Source organism: Triticum aestivum, chromosome 6A (assembly GCF_018294505.1).
Source record: "Triticum aestivum cultivar Chinese Spring chromosome 6A, IWGSC CS RefSeq v2.1, whole genome shotgun sequence".
NCBI lineage: Eukaryota > Viridiplantae > Streptophyta > Magnoliopsida > Poales > Poaceae > Triticum > Triticum aestivum.
The window spans coordinates 108,963,837-108,980,363 of NC_057809.1; positions in this window are offsets into that span (position 1 = coordinate 108,963,837).

Here is a 16,527-nt window from a genome sequence, read left to right on the forward strand (position 1 = left end):
AGTGAGGAGCGGAGTCCACTCCTCTTGAGAATAACCCACCTAGCATGGAAGATACAGACAACCCTAGTTGATACATGAGCTATTCGAGCATACAAAACATGATTTTTATTTGAAGGTTTAGAGTTTGGCACATACAAATTTACTTGGAACGACAGGTAGATACCGCATATAGGAAGGTATTGTGGACTCATATGGAATAACTTTTGGGGTTTATGGAGTTGGATGCACAAGCAGTATTCCCGCTTAGTAAAAGTGAAGGCTAGAAAGAGACTAGGAAGCGACCAGCTAGAGAGCGACAACAGTCATGAACATGCATTAAAATTAATCAACACTGAATGCAAGCATGAGTGGGATATAATTCACCATGAACATAAATATCATGGAGGCTATGTTGATTTTGTTTCAACTACATGCGTGAACATATGCCAAGTCAAGCCACTCGAATCGTTCAAAGGAGGATACCATCCTATCATACCACATCACAACCATTTTAATAGCATGTTGGCACGCAAGGTAAACCATTATAAACTCCTAGCAAATTAAGCATGGCATGGGCAACTATAATATCTAATTGTCATTGCAAACATGTTTCATTCATAATAGGCTGAATCAAGAACCATGAACTAATCATATTTACAAAAATAAGAGAGGTCGAGTTCATACCAGTTTTTATCATCTCAATCAGTTCATCGTATATCGTCATTATTGCCTTTCACTTGCACGACCGAATGGTGTGGATAATAATAATAGTGCATGTGCATTGGACTAAGCTGGAATCTGCAAGCATTCAATACATGGGAGAAGACAAGGTAATATGGGCTCTTTGTTAGATCAACAATAATGCATATGAGAGCCACTCAACATTTTTATTATGGTCTTCTCCTCTCGACCCCCAAAGAAAAAGAAAAGAAACAAAACTATTTACACGGGAAAGCTCCCAACAAGCAAAAAGAAGAACGAGAAATCTTTTTGGGTTTTATTTTTAATTACTACTACTACAAGCATGGAAAGTAAACTAGCTAAAAGCTACAACTAATTTTTTTCTTTTTTTCTTAAGGTTTTTCAAGCACACAAGAAGAAGGCTTTAAAAAGAAAAATAAACTAGCATGGATGATACAATGAAAAAGTATGAGCACCGACAACTGGCATGAGTGTGTGAACATGAATGTAATGTCGGTGAGAGATACATACTCCCCCAAGCTTAGGATTTTGGCCTAAGTTGGTCTATGCCCATGGATCAAAGCTGCCTTCTTCGGTGTACTGAGGAGGGTCCTCGGGTTGCCACTGGTTGGCGATCTCCTCCGGATTCCACTGATAAACAGACTGACGGTGAGGATCAGATAGTGGTTCTGGCTCTGGAGCTGATGTCAGGCTCTGGTATGCCTGAACGGCCTCTGACAAAACAAGGTACGTCCCTGAAAATATGTTGAACAAAGAGGGAGCAGGCAAGGTAATAGTCTCAAAGTAATTCTTATCAAATATCAGTCTATAGTTAAGCATCTTCTTCTTATTCTTAACAATAAAATCATTTGCTATCATGCTCTTATAATCTAGAAAAACATGAGGCAGAAACTTTTCCTCTTTCTCATAATGCCTAATAGGTATGTTAAAGTGTGCAGCAAGGCGCGAGGTGAAGATGCCTCCCAAGACGGGACCCTTTGTACGGCCAGATTTAACCGTTTAGCAACAATAGAACCTAAACTAAAAGTGGTATCACGAAACAAAGCATGGCGCAAAATAACAATATCAGGGGCACTAATATTTCCACAGTTCCGGCGACCAATTAAGCATCTACTAGCAAATATTGCGAAGTAACGTAGAACAGGAAAATTTATGCTAGTAATTCTTTCATCGGAAACCTTCCTCATTTCCCCTACAACAATCATATCAATGAATCCTTCCACATCATTACGGTGTGGTTCTGTAGAGGAACGTAGCAATTTCAAAAAATTTCCTACGCACACGCAAGATCATGGTGATGCATAGCAACGAGAGGGGAGAGTGTTGTCTACGTACCCTCATAGACCATCCGCGGAAGCGTTATATCAACGCGGTTGATGTATTCATACGTCTTCACGTCCGACCGATCCAAGTACCGAAAGCACGGCACCTCCGAGTTCTGCACACGTTCGGCTCGGTGACGTCCTCGCCTTGTTGATCCAGCAAGAGGGGCGAAGTAGTAGATGAGTTTCGGTAGCACGACGGCGTGGTGACGGTGTTGGTGAAGAACAATCTCCGCAGGGCTTCGCCTAAGCACTACGAAAACTATGGCGGAGGATAAACTAGAGGGGACGGGGTTGCCGGCACACGGCTTGGTGTTTCTTGATGTGTCTTTGGTGCTAGCCCTACCCCTCTATTTATATGTTGAGCCTTGGGGTCGAAACTTGGAGTAAAAGCCTCCTCAAAGTCGGTTTAACCCGAAAGGCAAGAGTCCTTCTCGGACTCCAGGGCTAGACGCCAGGGTTCCCGGCGTCTACCCCCTAGACGCCAGGGTTCCTGGCGTCTAGCCACTGGTCTCTGCAAAACTTCCTTTTGCACTTTCCAAAAGCCTCGTGGGCTTTCCCCTTTGGCCCAGATAAAGTGTTCTCGTGCCCAAACATTTCGGGAAACATCCGGAACCCCTTCCGGAGATCAAACACTACTATCCCATATATCAAACTTTGTCTCCGGACCATTCCGGAGTTCCTCGTCATGTCCGTGATCTCATCCCGGACTCTGAACAACATTCGGTCATCAACATACATAACTCATATAGTACTATATCGTCAACGAACGTTAAGCGTGCGGACCCTACGGGTTCGAGAACTATGTAGACATGACTGAGACACCTCTCTGGTCAATAACCAATAGCGGGACCTGGATGCCCATATTGGCTCCTACATATTCTACGAAGATCTTTATCGGTCAGACCGCATAACAACATACGTTGTTCCCTTTGTCATCGGTATGTTACTTGCCCGAGATTCGATCGTCGGTATCTCAATACCTAGTTCAATCTCGTTACCGGCAAGTCTCTTTACTCGTTCCGTAATACATCATCCCGCAACTAACTCATTAGTTGCAATGCTTGCAAGGCTTATAGTGATGTGCATTACCGAGTGGGCCGAGAGATACCTCTCCGACAATCGGAGTGACAAATCCTAATCTCGAAATACGCCAACCCAACAAGTACCTTTGGAGACACCTGTAGAGCACCTTTATAATCACCCATTTACGTTGTGATGTTTGGTGGCACACAAAGTGTTCCTCCGGTAAACGAGAGTTGCATAATCTCATAGTCATAGGAACATGTATAAGTCATGAAGAAAGCAATAGCAACAAACTAAACGATCAAGTGCTAAGCTAACGGAATGGGTCAAGTCAATCACATCATTCTCCTAATGATGTGATCCCGTTAATCAAATGACAACTCATGTCTATGGTTAGGAAACATAACCATCTTTGATCAACGAGCTAGTCAAGTAGAGGCATACTAGTGACACTCTGTTTGTCTATGTATTCACACATGTATTATGTTTCCGGTTAATACAATTCTAGCATGAATAATAAACATTTATCATGATATAAGGAAATAAATAATAACTTTATTATTGCCTCTAGGGCATATTTCCTTCAGTCTCCCACTTGCACTAGAGTCAATAATCTAGTTCACATCGCCATGTGATTTAACATCAATAGTTCACATCACCATGTGATTAACACTCATAGTTCACATCGACATGTGACCAACACCCGAAGGGTTTACTAGAGTCAATAATCTAGTTCACATCGCTATGTGATTAACACCCAAAGAGTACTGAGGTGTGATCATGTTTTGCTTGTGAGAGAAGTTTAGTCAACGGGTCTGCCACATTCAGATCCGTAAGTATTTTGTAAATTTCTATGTCAACAATGCTCTGCATGGAGCTACTCTAGCTAATTGCTCCCACTTTCAACATGTATCCATATTGAGACTTAGAGTCATCTGGATCAGTGTCAAAACTTGCATCGACGTAACCCTTTACGACGAACCTTTTGTCACCTCCATATTCGAGAAACATATCCTTATTCCACTAAGGATAATTTTGACCAATGTCCAGTGATCTACTCCTAGATCACTTATTGTACTCCCTTGCCAAACTCAGGGCGGGGTATACGATAGGTCTGGTACACAGATGGCATATTTTATAGAACCTATGGCCAAGGCATAGGGAATGACCTTCATTCTCTTTCTATCTTCTGCCGCGGTCGGGTTTTGAGTCTTACTCAGTTTCACACCTTGTAACATAGGCAAGAACTCTTTCTTTGACTGTTCCATTTTGAACTACTTCAAAATCTCGTCAAGGTATGTACTCATTGAAAAACTTATCAAGCGTCTTGATCTATCTCTATAGATCTTGATGCTCAATATGTAAGTAGCTTCACCGAGGTCTTTCTTTGAAAAAATCCTTTCAAACATTCCTTTATGCTTTGCAGAATAATTCTACATTATCCGATCAACAATATGTCATTCACATATAGTTATCAAAAATGCTGTAGTGCTCCCACTCACTTTCTTGTAAATACAAGCTTCACCGCAAGTCTGTATAAAACTATATGCTTTGATCAACTTATCAAAGCGTACATTCCAACTCTGAGATGCTTGCACCAGTCCATAGATGGATCGCTGGAGCTTGCATATTTTGTTAGTACCTTTAGGATTGACAAAACCTTCTGGTTGCATCATATACAACTCTTCTTTAATAAATCCATTAAGGAATACAGTTTTGTTTATCCATTTGCCAGATTTCATAAAATGCGACAATTGCTAACATGATTCGGACAGACTTAAGCATAGATACGAGTGAGAAACTCTCATCGTAGTCAACACCTTGGACTTGTCGAAAACCTTTTTGTGACAATTCTAGCTTTGTAGATAGTAACACTACTATCAATGTTCGTCTTCCTCTTGAAGACCCATTTAATCTCAATGGCTCGCCGATCATTGGGCAAGTCAATCAAAGTCCATACTTTATTCTCATACATGGATCTCATCTCAGATTTTATGGCCTCAAGCCATTTCGCGGAATCTGGGCTCATCATTGCTTCCTCATAGTTCGTAGGCTTGTCATGGTCAAGTAACATGACCTCCAGAACAGGATTATCGTACCACTCTGGTGCGGATCTCACTCCGGTTTACCTACAAGGTTCGGTAGTAACTTGATCTGAAGTTACATGATCATCATCATTAGCTTCTTCACTAATCGGTGTAGTAGTCACAGGAACAGATTTCTGTGATGAACTACTTTCCAATAAGGGAGCAGATAGAGTTACCTCATCAAGTTCTACTTTCCTCCCACTCACTTCTTTCAAGAAAAACTTCCTTTTCTAGAAACAATCCATTCCCAGCAATGAATATCTTGCCTTCGGATCTGTGATAGAAGGTGTACCCAACATTTTCTTTTGGGTATCTTTTTTTGACAGAAAGACTGTAAGGGAACCCCCTACAGTATAATTGGTGCAACAAACCCAAATTGCAAGTACCATGCCTTGAACCTGGGTGGGTGGGAAGGCATCAACCCCTTCCCACCACTAGGCTATGCCTTAGTCTGCTTCTTTTGGGTATCTTATGAAGATGCACCTCTACGATTTGGGTTTGAGCTTATCAAGTTGAAACTTTTTCACATAAGCATTGCAACCTCAAACTTTAAGAAATGACGACTTAGGTTTCTTGCCAAACCATAGTTCATATGGTGTCGTCTCAACAGATTTAGATGGTGCCCTATTTAATGTGAATGTAGCTGTCTCTAATGCATAACCCCAAAACGATAGTGGTAAATCGGTAAGAGACATCATAGATCGCACCATATCTATAAAGTACGGTTATGACGTTCGGACACACCATTACACTGTGGTGTTCCAGGTGGCGTGTGTAGTGAAACTATTTCACATTGTTTTAACCGAAGGCCAAACTCGTAACTTAAATATTTTACTTCTGCGATCATATCGTAGAAACTTTCATTTTTGTTACGATGATTCTCCACTTCACTCTGAAATTCTTCGAACTTTTCAAATGTTTCAGACTTGTGTTTCATCAAGTAGATATACCCATATCCGCTCAAATCATCTGTGAAGGTCAGAAAATAACGATACTTGCCGTGAGCCTTAACACTCATCGGACCGCATACATCAGTATGTATTATTTCCAATAAGTCAGTTGCTCGCTCCATTTTTCTGGAGAACGGAGTCTTAGTCATCTTGCCCATGAGGCATGGTTCGCAATCATCAACTGATTCATAATCAAGTGATTCCAAAATCCCATCAGCATGGATTTTCTTCATGCGCTTTACACCAATATGACCTAAACGGCAGTGCCACAAATAAATTGCACCATCATTATTAACTTTGCATCTTTTGGTTTCAATATTATGAATATGTGTATCACTACGACCGAGATCCAACAAACCATTTTCATTGTGTGTGTAACCATATAAGGTTTTATTCATGTAAACAGAACAACAATTTATTCTCTTACTTAAATGAATAACTGTATTGCAATAAACATGATCAAATCATATTCATGCTCAACGCAAACACGAAATAACACTTATTTAGGTTCAACACTAATCCCAAAAGTATAGGGAGTGTGCGATGATGATCATATCAATCTTGGAACCACTTCCAACACACATCGTCACTTCACCCTTAACTAGTCTATGTTCATTCTGCAACTCCTGTTTCGAGTTACTACTCTTAGCAACTGAACCAGTATCAAATACCAAGGGGTTGTTACGAACACTAGTAAAATACACATCAATAATCTGTATATCAAATATACCTTTGTTCACTTTGCCATCCTTCTTATCCGCCAAATACTTGGGGCAGTTCCGCTTCCAGTGACCAGTCCCTTTGCAGTAGAAGCACTTAGTCTCAGGCTTAGGACCAGACTTGGGCTTCTTCACTTGAGCAGCAACTTGCTTGCCGTTCTTCTTGAAGTTCCCCTTCTTCCCTTTGCCCTTTTCTTGAAACTAGTGGTCTTGTCTACCATCAATACTTGATATTTTTCTTGATTTCTACCTTCGTCGATTTCAGCATTACGAAGAGCTTGGGAATCATTTCCGTTATCCCTTGCATATCATAGTTCATCATGAAGTTCTACTAACTTGGTGATGGTGACTAGAGAATTCTGTCAATCACTATTTTATCTGGAAGATTAACTCCCACTTGATTCAAGCGATTGTAGTACCCAGACGATCTGAGCACATGCTCACTGCTTGAGCTATTCTCCTCCATCTTTTAGCTATAGAACTTGTTGGAGACTTCATATCTCTCAACTCGGGTATTTGCTTGAAATATTAACTTCAACTCCTAGAACATCTCATATGGTCCATGACGTTCAAAACGTCTTTGAAGTCCCGATTCTAAGCCGTTTAAGCATGTTGCACTAAACTATCAAGTAGTCATCATATTGAGCTAGCCAAAAGTTCATAACATCTGCATTTGCTCCTGCAATAGGTTTGTCACCTAGCGGTGCATTAAAGACATATTTCTTCTGTGCAGCAATGAGGATAAACCTCAGATCACGGATGCAATCCGCATCATTGCTACTAACATCTTTCAACTTAGTTTTCTCTAGGAACATATCAAAAATAAAACAGGGGAGCTAAACGCGAGCTATTGATCTACAACATAGATATGCTAATACTACCAGGACTAAGTTCATGATAAATTAAAGTTCAATTAATCATATTACTTAAGAACTCCCACTTAGATAGACATCCCTCTAATCCTCTAAGTGATCCCGTGATCCAAATCAACTAAACCATGTCCGATCATCACGTGAGATGGAGTAGTTTCAATGGTGAACATCACTATGTTGATCATATCTACTATATGATTCACGCTCGACCTTTCGGTCTCCGTGTTCCGAGGCCATATCTGTTATATGCTAGGCTCGTCAAGTTTAACCTAAGTATTCCGCGTGTGCAACTGTTTTGCACCCGTTGTATTTGAACGTAGAGCCTATCACACCCGATCATCACGTGGTGTCTCAGCATGAAGAACTTTTGCAATGGTGCATACTCAGGGAGAACACTTATACTTTGATAATTTAGTGAGGGATCATCTTATAATGCTACCGTCAATCAAAGCAAGATAAGATGCATAAAAGATAAACATCACATGCAAACAATATAAGTGATATGATATGGCCATCATTATCTTGTACTTGTGATCTCCATCTCTCAAGTACCGGCATGATCACCATCATCACCGGCGTGACACCTTGATCTCCATTGTAGCATCGTTGTCGTCTTGCCAATCTTATGCTTCCACGACTATCGCTACCGCTTAGTGATAAAGTAAAGCATTACAGCGCGATTGCATTGCATACAATAAAGCGACAACCATATGGCTCCTGCCAGTTGCCGATAACTCGGTTACAAAACATGATCATCTCATACAATAAAATTTAGCATCATGTCTTGACCACATCACATCACAACATGCCCTGCAAAAACAAGTTAGACATCCTCTACTTTGTTGTTGCAAGTTTTACGTGGCTGCTACGGGCTTAGCAAGAACCGTTCTTACCTACGCATCAAAACTACAACGATAGTTTGTCAAGTTGGTGCTGTTTTAACCTTCGCAAGGACCGAGCGTAGCCACACTTGGTTCAACTAAAGTTGGAGAAACTAACACCTGCCAGCCACCTGTGTGCAAAGCACATCGGTAGAACCAGTCTCGCGTAAGCGTACGCGTAATGTCGGTCCGGGCCGCTTCATCCAACAATACCGCCGAACCAAAGTATGACATGCTGGTAAGCAGTATGACTTATATCGCCCACAACTCACTTGTGTTCTACTCGTGCACAACATCAACACATAAAACCTAGGCTCGGATGCCACTGTTGAGGAATGTAGCAATTTCAAAAAATTTCCTACGCACACGCAAAATCATGGTGATGCATAGCAACGAGAGGGGAGAGTGTTGTCTATGTACCCTCGTAGACCATTTGCGGAAGCGTTATATCAACGCGGTTGATGTAGTCGTACGTCTTTACGTCCGATCGATCCAAGTACCGAAAGCACGACACCTCCGAGTTCTGCACACGTTCGGCTCGGTGACGTCCTCGCCTTCTCGATCCAGCAAGAGGGGCGAAGTAGTAGATGAGTTCCGGCAGCACGACGACGTGGTGACGGTGTTGGTGAAGAACAATCTCCGCAGGGCTTCTCCTAAGCACTACGAAAACTATGACGGAGGATAAACTAGAGGGGACGGGGTTGCCGACACACGGCTTGGTGTTTCTTGATGTGTCTTTGGTGCTAGCCCTACCCCTCTATTTATATGTTGAGCCCTGGGGTCGAAACTTGGAGTAAAAGCCTCCTCAAAGTCGGTTTCACCCGAAAGGCAAGAGTCCTTCTCGGACTCCAGGGCTAGACGCCAGGGTTCCCGGCGTCTACCCCTAGACGCGAGGGTTCCTGGCGTCTAGCCTCTGGTCTCCGCAAAACTTCCTTTTGCACTTCCCAAAAGCCTCGTGGGCTTTCCCCTTTGGCCCAGATAAAGTGTTCTCGTGCCCAAACATTTCGGGAAACATTCGGAACCCCTTCCGGTGAATTCCGGAACCCTTCCGGAGATCAAACACTACTATCCCATATATCAAACTTTGTCTCCGGACCATTCCGGAGTTCCTCGTCATGTCCGTGATCTCATCCCGGACTCCGAACAACATTCGGTCATCAACATACATAACTCATATAGTACTATATCGTCAATGAACGTTAAGCATGCAGACCCTATGGGTTCGAGAACTATGTAGACATGACTGAGACACCTCTCTGGTCAATAACCAATAGCGGGACCTGGATGCCCATATTGGCTCCTACATATTCTACGAAGATCTTTATCGGTCAGACCGCATAACAACATACGTTGTTCCCTTTGTCATCGGTATGTTACTTGCCTGAGATTCGATCGTCGGTATCTCAATACCTAGTTCAATCTCGTTACCGGCAAGTCTCTTTACTCGTTCCGTAATACATCATCCCGCAACTAACTCATTAGTTGCAATGCTTGCAAGGCTTATAGTGATGTGCATTACCGAGTGGGCCCAGAGATACCTCTCCGACAATCGGAGTGACAAATCCTAATCTCGAAATACGCCAACCCAACAAGTACCTTTGGAGACACCTGTAGAGCACCTTTATAATCACCCAGTTATGTTGTGACGTTTGGTGGCACACAAAGTGTTCCTCCGGTAAACGGGAGTTGCATAATTTCATAGTCATAGGAACATGTATAAGTCATGAAGAAAGCAATAGCAACAAACTAAATGATCAAGTGCTAAGCTAACGGAATGGGTCAAGTCAATCACATCATTCTCCTAATGATATGATCCCGTTAATCAAATGACAACTCATGTCTATGGTTAGGAAACATAACCATCTTTGATCAACGAGCTAGTCAAGTAGATGCATACTAGTGACACTCTGTTTGTCTATGTATTCACACATGTATTATGTTTCCGGTTAATACAATTCTAGCATGAATAATAAACATTTATCATGATATAAGGAAATAAATAGTAACTTTATTATTGCCTCTAGGGCATATTTCCTTCAGGTTCCTCTATGCTGCCCTCAAAGGGTATCCTACAAACCCGACAAAAATCATAAAGTGACATCTCCTTATGCTCATCATATAAATAAAATTCCACCGAAGGTGGTGATCTCCTAGCATGGAAATGAAAATTTTGCACAAAAATATTGGTGAGTAGGAGATACTGTTCACGCTGGTCGTGGAGGAAGTCGGTGAGGCCTGCATTCTCTCAAGAACTCATCACAAGGCCATTCACACGGCCGAACCTCCGCAGTACGAGGGAGATTATACTTGGGCTTCTTATTCTCTTCACTTTGCTTATCCTTCGAGCTTCGGCTCGATGAGCCCCTCAAAAATCTCTTCATCTTTTTCTGAAATTTTCTGAAATTTTTAGTGACTCAAAAATAAAAGTGAACCAAACTTAACAAGATTGATAGCAACTACTCCTACAAGTGCCTAAAGGCCATATGATGCATCAAAACTACTTTTGACCACATAAATTTGACATGCAAGCTCAAGAACAGGGTCACCTAAGCAGCAAAAATTTGCAATAAATAAAGCACTAGAACAAAAACTAATTGGACCATTGGAGGAGTCACATACCGAAGAACAATCCCCCAAAGCAGTTTTGTGAATAGAGCTCTGAGCAAGGAGATCAAAAATGGCAGCAAGATGAGCTAGAACTCGGGTTTGAGCTGGTGGATGATTTTTTCTGGAGGAAGACGAAGTGTGTGGGTGCAAGAATAAGTGGAGGGGACCCACGTGGGGTCCAAGAGGCAGGGGCGCGCCCTCCACCCTCGTGGGCACATGGTGGGTTCCCCTGATGTGTTCTCAGTGCCAATAATTCTGAAATATTCTAGAAAAAACATATTAAATTTTCAGGGCATTTGGAGAACTTTTATTTTCGGGGTATTTTTTTATTGCAAGGATAATTCAGAAAACAGACATAAAATACTATTTTTACTTTATTTAATATAAATAACAGAAAGTAAAAAGAGGGTACAGAAGGTTGTGCTTTCTAACTTCATCCATCTCATGGTCATCAAAAGGAATCCACTAACAAGGTTAATCAAGTCTTGTTAACAAACTCATTCCGAATCGCATGAAACTGGAGAATTTTCGAATAACACTAGGTTACCTCAACGGGGATATGCACATCCCCAACAATAAGAATATCATATTTCTTCTTGACGGTAGGAAGAGGAAATTCAAAACCTCCTATAATAATCATTGAGATTTTTCCAACAGAATTGATACTATGGACTTGAGGTTGTTTCCTCGGAAAGTGTACCGTATGCTCATTACCATTAACATGAAAAGTGACATTGCCTTTGTTGCAATCAATAACAGCCCTTGCAGTATTTAAGAAGGGTCTTCCAAGGATAATCTACATACTATCATCCTCGGGAATATCAAGAATAAGAAAGTCCGTTAAAATAGTAACGTTTGCAACCACAACAGGCACATCCTCACAAATACCGACAGGTATAGCAGTTGATTTATCAGCCATTTGCAAAGATATTTCAGTAGGTGTCAATGTCGTGGTTCTAAGTCCGACAGTAATGTAGGGGGGTAGGTATGGAGAGGCAAGATCTTAGTGTTGGGGAACGTAGCAGAAATTCAAAATTTTCCTACGTGTCACCAAGATCTATCTATGGAGAGACCAGCAACGAGGGGAAGGAGAGTGCATCTACATACCCTTGTAGATCGCTAAGCGGAAGCGTTCAAGTGAACGGGGTTGATGGAGTCGTACGCGTCGTGATCCAAATCACCGATGACCAAGTGCCGAACGGACGGCACCTCCGCGTTCAACACACGTACAACCCGGTGACGTCTCCCACGCCTTGATCCAGCAAGGAGAGAGGGAGAGGTTGAGGAAGACTCCATCCAGCAGCAGCACAATGGCGTGGTGGTGGTGGAGGAGCGTGGCAATCCTGCAGGGCTTCGCCAAGCACCACGGGAGAGGAGAAGGACTTGGGAGAAGGGGAGGGCTGCACCAGAACATTGGTATGGCTGCCCTCCCACCCCCCACATATATATAGGGGCAAGGGAGAGGGGGGAGGCGCAGCCTTGGCCCTTCCTCCAAGGAAGGGTGCGGCTAGGAGGAGTCCCTCCTCCCCAAGGCACCTCGGAGGTGCCTTCCCCCTTTAGGACTCTTCCTTTCCTTATCCTTTGGCGCATGGGCCTCTTGGGGCTGGTGCCCTTGGCCCATATAGGCCAAGGTGCACACCCCTACAGCCCATGTGGCCCCCCGGGGCAGGTGGCCCCACCCGGTGGACCCCCGGGACCCTTTCGGTGGTCCCGGTACAATACCAGTGACCCCGAAACTTGTCCGGTGACCAAAATAGGACTTCCCATATATAAATCTTTACCTCCGGACCATTCCGGAACTCCTCGTGACGTCCGGGATCTCATCCGGGACTCCGAACAACTTTCGGGTTACCGCATACTTATATCTCTATAACCCTAGCGTCACCGAACCTTAAGTGTGTAGACCCTACGGGTTCGGGAGACATGCAGACATGACCGAGACGACTCTCTGGTCAATAACCAACAGCGGGATCTGGATACCCATGTTGGCTCCCACATGTTCCACGATGATCTCATCGGATGAACCATGATGTCAAGGACTTAATCAATCCCGTATACAATTCCCTTTGTCTAGCGGTACGATACTTGCCCGAGATTCGATCATCGGTATCCCGATACCTTGTTCAATCTTGTTACCGGCAAGTCTCTTTACTCGTTTCGTAACACATCATCCCGTGATCAACTCCTTGATCACATTGTGCACATTATGATGATGTCCTACCGAGTGGGCCCAGAGATACCTCTCCGTCACACGGAGTGACAAATCCCAGTCTCGATTCGTGCCAACCCAACAGACACTTTCGGAGATACCCGTAGTGCACCTCTATAGTCACCCAGTTACGTTGTGACGTTTGGCACACCCAAAGCACTCCTACGGTATCCGGGAGTTGCACAATCTCATGGTCTAAGGAAATGATACTTGACATTAGAAAAGCTTTAGCATACGAACTACACGATCTAGTGCTATGCTTAGGATTGGGTCTTGTCCATCACATCATTCTCCTAATGATGTGATCCCGTTATCAATGACATCCAATGTCCATGGTCAGGAAACCGTAACCATCTATTGATCAACGAGCTAGTCAACTAGAGGCTTACTAGGGACATGGTGTTGTCTATGTATCCACACATGTATCTGAGTTTCCTATCAATACAATTCTAGCATGGATAATAAACGATTATCATGAACAAGGAAATATAATAATAATCAATTTATTATTGCCTCTAGGGCATATTTCCAACAGTCTCCCACTTGGACTAGAGTCAATAATCTAGTTCACATTGATATGTGATTAACACTCAAGGTCACATCCCCATGTGACTAACACCCAAAGAGTTTACTAGAGTCAATAATCTAGTTCACATTTACCATGTGATTAACACTCGATGAGTTCTGGGTTTGATCATGTTATACTTGTGAGAGAGGTTATAGTCAACGGGTCTGAACCTTTTAGATCCGTGTGCGCTTTACAAATCTCTATGCCATCTCCTAGATGCAGCTACCACGCTCTATTTGGAGCTATTCCAAATAACTGTTCTACTTGGAGCTATTCTAAATTGTTGCTCCATTATACGTATCCGGTATCTCTACTCAGAGCTATCCGGATAGGTGTTAAGCTTGCATCGACATAACCCTTTACGACGAACTCTTTTACCACCTCCATAATCGAGAAAATTCCTTAGTCCACTAGTTACTAAGGATAACTTTGACCGCTGTCCTGTAATCCATTCTTGGATCACTCTTGTACCCCTTGACTGACTCATGGCAAGGCACACTTCAGGTGCGGTACACAACATAGCATACTGTAGAGCCTACGTCTTAAGCATATGGGACGACCTTTGTCCTTTCTCTCTATTCTGCTGTGGTCGAGCTTTAAGTCTTAACTTCATACCTTACAACTCAGGCAAGAACTCCTTCTTTGACTGATCCATCTTGAACACCTTCAAGATCATGTCAAGGTATGTGCTCATTTGAAAGTACCATTAAGCGTTTTGACCTATCCTTATAGATCTTGATGCTCAATGCTCAAGTAGCTTAATCCAGGCTTTCCATTGAAAAACACTTTCCAAATAACCCTATATGCTTTCCATAAATTCTACGTCATTTCTGATCAACAATATGTCAACAACATATATTCATCAGAAATTCTACAGTGCTCTCACTCACTTCTTTGGAAATACAAGTTTCTCATAAACTTTGTATAAACCTAAAACCTTTGATCATCTCATCAAAGCGTACATTCCAACTCCGAGATGCTTACTCCAGTCCTTAGAAGGATTGCTGGAGCTTTGCATACTTATTAGCATCTTTCAGGATTGACAAAACCTTCCGGTTGTATCACATACAACCTTTCCTCAAAAATCGTCGAGGAAACAATGTTTTGACATCCTATCTGCAAGATTTCATAAATGATGCAGTAATTGCTAATATAATTCCAACAGACTCTTAGCATCGCTACGAATGAGAAAGTCTCATCGTAGTCAACTCCTTGAACTTGTCGGAAAACATCTTAACGACAAGTCGAGCTTTCTTAGTGGTGATACTTACCATCATTGTCCGTCTTCCTTTTAAAATCAATCTGCACTCAACAGCCTTATGACCATCGAGCTGTTCTGCCAAAGTCTACACTTTGTTTTCATACATGGATCCTCTCTCGGATTTTATGGCCTCGAGCCATTTATCAGAATCCGGGCCCACCATCGCTTCTCCATAGCTCGTAGGTTCATTGTTGTCTAGCAACATGACTTCCAAGACAGGATTACATACCACTCTGAAGTAGTATGCATCCTTGTCATCCCACGAGGTTTGGTAGTGACTTGATCTGAAGTTTCATGATCACTATCACAAGCTTCCACTTCAATTGGTGTAGGTGCCACAGGAACAACTTCCTGTGCCCTGCCACACACTAGTTGAAGAGACGGTTTAATAACCTCATCAAGTCTCCACCATCCTCCCACTCAATTCTTTTGAGAGAAACTTTTCCTCGAGAAAGGACCCGATTCTAGAAACAATCCCTTATTGCTTTCGGATATGAGACAGGAGGTATACCCAATTGTTTTGGGTGTCCTACGAAGATGTATTTATCCGCTTTGGGTTCGAGCTTATCAGCCTGAAACTTTTTCACATAAGCGTCGCAGCCCCAAACTTTTAAGAAATGACAGCTTAGGTTTCTCTAAACCATAGTTCATACGGTGTCATCTCATCGGAATTACGTGGTGCCCTATTTTAAAGTGAATGTGGTTGTATTTAATGCCTAACCCATAAACTATCGTGGTAATTCGATAAGAGACATCATGGTATGCATCATATCCAATAGGGTGCAGCTATGATGTTCGGACACACCATCACACTATGGTGTTCCAGGCTGTATTAGTTGTGAAACAATTTCCACAATGTCTTAATTCTGTGCCAAACTCGTAATTCAGATATTCATCTCGATGATCATATCATAGATCTTTTATCCTCTTGTCACGATGATCTTTCAACTTCACCCTGAAATTACTTGAACCTTTCAATAATTCAGACTCATGATTCATCAAGTAAATATACTCAACATCTACTCAAATCATCTGTGAAGTAAGAACATAACGATATCCACTACATGCCTCAGCACTCATTGGACTGCATACATCAAAATGTATTACTTCCAGCAAGTTGCTTTTTGGTTCCATTTTACTGAAACCGAGGCTTTCAGTCATCTTGCCCATGTGGTATGATTTGCATGTCTCAAGTGATTCAAAATCAAGTGAGTCCAAACGGTCCATTTGCATGGAGTTTCTTCATGCATATACACCAATAGACATGGTTCGCATGTCTCAAACCTTTCAAAAACGAGTGAGCCCAAAGATCCATCAACATGGAGCTTCTTCATGCGTTTTATA